Source organism: Crocuta crocuta, unplaced genomic scaffold (assembly GCF_008692635.1).
Source record: "Crocuta crocuta isolate KB4526 unplaced genomic scaffold, BGI_CrCroc_1.0 scaffold131, whole genome shotgun sequence".
NCBI lineage: Eukaryota > Metazoa > Chordata > Mammalia > Carnivora > Hyaenidae > Crocuta > Crocuta crocuta.
Window position 1 is genome coordinate 2,110,557 of NW_027528977.1, and position 6,925 is coordinate 2,117,481.

Consider the following 6,925-nt stretch of genomic DNA (forward strand, 5'->3'; position numbering starts at 1 on the left):
ACTCTACAATACTTAGTATCTTCAGAATTTTTAAAAATGTAGCCATTCTAGTATGTGTTTGTTGGGGGGGGACATATGTATGTGTGCATTTGCGTATGTATGCACACTCATGTAGAATTATCTTATGTGGTTCTAACTTGCAATTCGTTGAACGCTAATTCTTTGGAGCAATGATGTGACTGTTGGTCATTTGTATATCTTCTTTGGTCATTCGAGAGTTTTGTCCATTATTCTGATTGGCTTATTTGTCTTCCTATTGTGTTTTAAGAAGACAATATATATTAAGGTTACAAATCCTGTGCCTGTGGGATGCAGGGATGGCTTAGTCGAATAAGTGCCTGACCTTGATCTCAGCTTAGGTCACGATATCATGGTTTGTGAGATTGAGCCCCATGTCGTACTTTGTGCTGATAGTGCCAACCTGTTTGGGATTCTCTCTCTCCCTCACTTTCTGCCTCTCTCCTGGTCTTTCTCTCTCTCCCTTTGTCTCCCCTCTCAAAATAAATAAGTAAACTTAAAAAAAAAATCCTCTGACTGATTTATGCATAGTAAGTATTTTCTCTTTATTCATAGCTTGATTTTTTATTTTCTTAATGGTGTCTTTTGTTGAGCAGACGTTTTTCATTTTGCTGAAGTCCATTATCAGTTTGTCTTTTATGTTTGTATTCATTGTTCACTATCTAAAAATATTCGCCAAACCACAAATCACTATTCCATGTTTTCTTCTATAAGTTAATCATTTTAACTTTTTAAAAAAATTTAGTGTTTATTTTTGCGAGAGAGAGAGAGAGAGAGACAGTGTGTGAATGGAAGAGGGGGAGAGAGAAGGAGACACAGAAAGTGAGGCAGGCTCCAGGCTCTGAGCTGTCAGCACAGAGCCCGACAGAGGGCTCAGACCCTCGAACCATGAGATCATGACCTGAGTCGAAGTCAGATGGTTAATTTACTGACCCACCTAGGTGCCCCTATAACTTTAACTTTTACAGTTAAGTCTATGACCAATGGTCTTTTCAGATAAGAATAAATACTGAAAATTTTCTATATAGATATCCAGGTCTAACAAAATTTCATGTAAAAGACTTCTTTTCAACAATGAATTATCTTGGCAACTTTAAAATATCAATCATGTATGTGTGTGTTTATATATATATATATGTACATATAAATATATATAATCTATGTGCATATATATGCATATATAGTTGTTTCTAAAAAATCTCTNAATGCCTCATAAGAGTATTTCATAAGATCAAGTATCCTAAGTTCCCAGATTTTTTTTTTATTTGCTTTGGCTCTTATTTGTGTGACTTTCCGTATAAATTTTGGAATAGATGGTCATTTTATGCTTTAAAAATTCCCAACATAATTTTGACAGTTGTTATGTTCAAATATACAGGTCAGTTGAGGTAAAATCAACATCTTAATGATATTCAGTTTTCTAATCCATGTGAGTAATATATTTTTCCATTTATTTTGCATTTTTAAAATTTATAACCAATATTTTAAGAGTTTCCATACAATACTATGCTCATCTTTTAAAATTTTTTACAAGTTTGTTTTTGACACTGTTGTAAATAGAATTTTTAGAAATTTCATTTTTCAGGGCACTTGGGTGGCTCAGTTGGTTGAGTTTCCAACTTCAGCCTAGGTCATGATCTCACCATTCCCGAGTTCGAGCCCACATCCGGTTCTGTGCTGACAACTCAGAGCCTGGAGCCTGTATCAGATTCTGTGTCTCCCTCGATCTCTCTGTCCCTCCCCTGCTCATGCTCTCTCTCTCTCTCAAAAATAAATACACATTAAAAAAAAGAAAAAAGAAATTTCATTTTTCAACTTTTTTGCTGCATTGAATTTCATAGATCAAGTCTGTGTACCATGGCCTTTCTAATTGTATTCATGTAATTGTTTCGTAGATTCTTTTGAACTTTCTACTAGACTGTCATATATATAATACATTTTTCTTTGGTTCATTTCCAGATTGACTTTCTTTTATCTTTGTTTTTTAATAGTTTAATTCTGAGGTACCTAGATGTGAATTTGTTTGTGTGTTTTTCATATTTCGCTTCACGGTTTCTTGAATGGATAAAGATACATTTTTTACACATCACTAATATTTTATCTTCATTTTGTTAAATATTTTTATCTCATTACTGATATACTATGTTATACTATGTTAACACTTCTTACACTGTGTTATTGTCTCCCAAGTCCTTGAGCTGTGCTTATTTTTTCCACTTTTTTCCTGATTTCACTCTGATTGGATAATTTTCATTGCTATGCCATATTCAAATTTCTGACTCTTGCATTAACTTCATTGCATTCTTAATTACCCCAGCTAATTTTTATTTTGGGTTTTATATTTCTCATTTCTAGAGTTTCCATTTTTAAACTATATATTTCCTATATTTCTATCTTTTCATTCATTATGAGCATACTTTTCTCTACCTCATCTAATGTAGGTATAATAAATAACTTCAAGTTATTTTTTATAATTGCAACACTTGGGTCTACTCAGTTTTGGTCTTGTTAATTGTATTTCAGCAAGCAATTAACTTAGTTAGGCCCAAATTACTAACTGTCACATTTGCTGTGTGCATCAACTCATATCTCAGTTCAGTTGTTTGACTTAACCAAATTCTGTACTAGCATACCTCATGCATACATGATTTGGGGGTTAACAGAACGTGGGTAAAATTTATACAGAGAATTTGGGATTTCTTTTATGTCTCTCTTTCAGTGATATCCCTTTCACTTTCCAGCAGCAGTGGTTGACTCCGTTCTTGACCTTTGTTTCTTCATGACACAAAGTTTCCATAACTTCCATTGCAGTTTCTAGCACTCTGCACTATGTTGCAACTGCCTTCAGGTTAAAGCTATAAAAATCTTACCCTATGCTCTGTTCTCTTTAAGGTTTTAACTCTCCTGCAAAAAAAAATTTGCCTGTTTTAGTTTATTTTCCAGAGCTTTTTGGGAGTTTTTGCAGCGAGGTAGGTGGGTAAATGTTTTTAAGTGTTTAGTATTTGCTGAAATGTTTATGGTTGTTATTTGTGGGATGGCAAGTTACTACTTGACTGTATCTAATGCAGAATAACTCTCATATACTTGTTTCTTGTACTTAAAAAAGAATGTACCTCTCACATTTTTTAATTCTTTTCGCCTATCTTTTAGAACAGAAGAGGTGGAATTTTCATTTCCTCTATTTCACATCTGGCTTTGGAGACATGATGTAGCTCTCAAAATTAGTATTCTTTACAGGAGAAAAGGATTGCTATGATCTTAATCAGGTAATGATGGCTCCTGTCTAAACATTTTGAAATTATGTGGAATTAGGCATTATCAAGGATAAAGTAAATTAGCTCAAGCTTCCCAAATTATATTTCTTTTCTATACGTATATGTGCATATAAAAGGTTGTTAAATCAAACTTTTCTAATTGTATAAAAATTTGGTTTAAGGTTTAAAGGAATTTAAACATGATAAGTACACCAATTTGCAAAGAGAGTCATTAAATTCCTCACTGCAGGGGTTGAAAAGGCAGCATATAAAACCAGAATTGCAAACCTTAGCCTATCAGCAGATTGCAATTTATTTGGGAAGAGAAATCTAGAAACTACGGAAGCAGTGAGTTTTTATTTAAAGATTGTTGGCATAGTCCTCTTTGTTTTCTCACACTTACTTGTAGGGGAGCACAGGAGTAGAAGTACTTCTCATCTAGTGCCAACTAAAGAAAGTATTAATGAAACTGCTTTTAGGGAAAGAGTGTACTTTCAAAGAGTGGAAGTTGTTACTGTAACTGTATGCTTGCTGATAGGCAAAATCTCATGGACTTGCCCTTTACTGCTTGAGGGTCAAGCAAGGGGAGAGAGCTCTTCAAACTGCTTGTGTTATTACATACAGTTTGGAGGGCCAGATGAATTTCTGGCTCTGTAACCCTCATTTCTAAGAATTACTCAGTGTTCAAAAATACAGTGAATATATTTTCCAAATAAAATCCTCTCCCACTTTTTATTGTCTTTTTTTTGAGGGTCCGTTTTTCTCTTATTTCCTTTTGTTCACCATGTTCAATAAATACTCAGCTTCCTTGTAATATTTTTGTTTCAATTTATACAGGTATATCAAAAAGTCCCACTAAAAGATTTTTCTGCTTCTTATATTTTATGTCATTTAAAAAATTTTATAGTTACTGATACTATTATATACGGAAACACATTGAAACCTGAAATATGTTTCTGGTCGATTATAAAACCACAACATAAAATATGTTTTCTTCATTTCACTCCCTTTATGCACTTTGTGCTGTGTTTTGGGGAATTGATAAATTCCATAAGGTGCTCTTTTTATTTTATATAGTCAACATTCACTTAGAAGTAGTCACCTATCTACTCTTTGTGTCTTATGTCACCAGAGCCTGTTTTTCATTCACCTATAAACCTCCACTTTATGCGAATATTGTGACAAGTATTTGCCCTTCTTTGCCTTAAATCCTGTTGTATTTTCATCATTGGAGGGAATTTTTACTAGATAGAGGATTTTTGACTAGGAGCTATTTCTCTGTTAAAATTTCCATTCCACCATTTTCTAGTTTTTATTGTGTTGAATAATCAGCCTACCCTTGTTTTCTGTTTGAAGTTAACCTGTTTTTTAATTTTTTCTGGTTAAAATTTTTATTTTCTTTAATTTCCATTTTAAGTGGACTAGCCAGTAATTATCGTATGTCCTTTGAATTCATCATACCTGGAGTTGTAATGTTTCTTAAATCTGCTGTTTGAGTTGCACATACCAGTTTGGGAAAATTATCCACCTCTGTTTCCATAAGTATCAATTCCATATCAGTTCTGCTTCATTCTCTCTCTCCTATCCTTGTGGAAGGCTGATTGAAGACAATAGGTATCTTACTTATCATATGTCCTTCTTCTGTGGTACTTTTGAGTACTTTCCTCCTTTGTACTCTCCATGTGTCAGTCTGAATATTTTATTCCGTTTTCTAGTTAACTAATCTTTACACCAGAATTGCTTTCCTGTTAAAAAGATGTATGGATTACTTATATTAAGTTATTATAATTTCTGGTTTAGGATTATTTTTATGATTTAATAAAAATCTGCCTGATAAAATTCTTCATATTCAATTTTTTGAAGCATTAATCACATCTATATATAATGCCTCTGGATTGTCTGTGGGTCTATTTCTATTATCTCTATTATCCACTCTGTCTTTTTTGTACATTTGGCTATTTTTTATTTGAGTTTCTAAAGTTTATATGATAACTTGAAGAGGTGATTTTCATGTTATCTTCCTCTAGAGAGGAATTACTTTTGCTCTGGCCAAGCAGAGACAGGTTGCCTTCATTTGTTCAGAGGCTGAACTGATTAGAAGCTGGGCTTCAGTCTTTGAGACAAGTTGCCTAATTCAATTTTTTCTTTACTGGTAGACTATGGCTCTTCAGGGGTTATATGCGAAATCCTGGGCTGTTAACCAATATTTCTCCTTCATGCAGAGTCATAAATTTAAAAATTATATACCCTAGTCTATTAAGAATGTCAGAAATTCTGTTCTAATTAAAACTCTTGAGCAGACACTTTATGTTGAACTTTTGAATCTTAGCTGCTCCCTTGGACTCAGTAGATTGCAAGAAGTGTGGCTGAAAATGTTAGCTCACCTTTCCTCCATTTCCTTTCCTCTAGTATACTGGGTCCTCAAGTTCACACTATGTTAGTTCTCTTATTTTTTTCTCCCTCATTTTTTTTAGCCTTGATATTTTTAAATTTATTCAAATCTAGCTTTGTTTATTGATTGACAACATTGGTCTAGGAATAGCCTTTCTTTGCTAGAAGGGGAATTCCTATTTTCCTTTTTATGATATTCAATTCATATTAAACTCTTTAAATACAAATATTCAAATGCATATTAAACTTTTTTAATGATGTGTTTCTGAATTATTTTTATTAGCTAACCAATGTCATCTTATGATTATACGTTGAATTATCATTGACTCTTTGGTTAATGAATTCAGAAATCAGGAAAAATCAAAGCGAGCCTAAATACTATGAGAATTAGGAATAGAACCTTTTGTATTTTACTCACTTAATAGATGTAATTTTAGTACATGCTCTGCCACTCATTGTGTGGCGTTTTGCAAATTACTTTACCCCTCCAGGTCTCAGTCTTCTCAGATAAAAGAAATGAGTTCAACTGGATGATCTTTAAAACTCCTTCCATACCTAAAATTCTGTGATTTTAATAAGAATAAATTAAACCTGACTCTTTGATGATTAGAGTTTAATTTGAATCTCGAATCCATGAGATTTTGTTAGTTTCTAAATTTAGAAAAAAATAATATTCTTTCTCATCTCTAGTGCTGGAAGATGTCCCATATGACCTGGATAAAGTTCAATGCAATAATTACTTTTTGAATATTTAATTGCCAAGAAATGTTGAAGAGGTCTAGTAATATCAGGGAACACATACTACCACATATAAATAAATATTATAATGACTAATAATCATAATATGGTGTGTTAATATTAGAATATACAAATTAATAAATTACACAGATTGGAGAACCTACAGTTTCATGTGTATATGAAAGACTTGATAAAGTGAAATTTAGCATTGCATATCAGTGGGTAAACATGAGGTAGTCAAAAAATAGTTTTGAAACAATTAATTATATAGAAAAGGTAAGAAATCCTCACATTTCAGTGTATATGGTCAAGATTCTAAAGATCCATGATCTAAAAATCAGTGTTTTTTTAAAAGAGAGAGAAATTGGGAAAAGGGAGAGAAAGAATGTTAAGCAGGCTCCCTGCTCAGCACAGAGTCTGACGTGGGGCAAGATCCCATGACCCTGAGATCATGATCTGAGCGGAAATCAAGAGTCAGATGCTCAACAAACCAAGCCAACCAGGTGCCTCTAAAAAAAAAAAAA

At 32.9% G+C, this 6,925-nt stretch overlaps 1 long non-coding RNA gene across 1 annotated transcript in view; it reads left to right on the forward strand.

Moving 5' to 3' along the window:
* The first annotated feature begins 2,917 nt into the window (after positions 1–2,917).
* The window catches only part of LOC144225861 (uncharacterized), a 4,736-nt gene continuing 728 nt past the window's right edge, over positions 2,918–6,925 (forward strand). The window contains exons 1-2 of the long non-coding RNA XR_013333437.1: positions 2,918–2,987; positions 3,169–3,284. This is a non-coding gene — a long non-coding RNA (uncharacterized LOC144225861). The remainder of the gene's footprint in view (positions 2,988–3,168; positions 3,285–6,925) is intronic.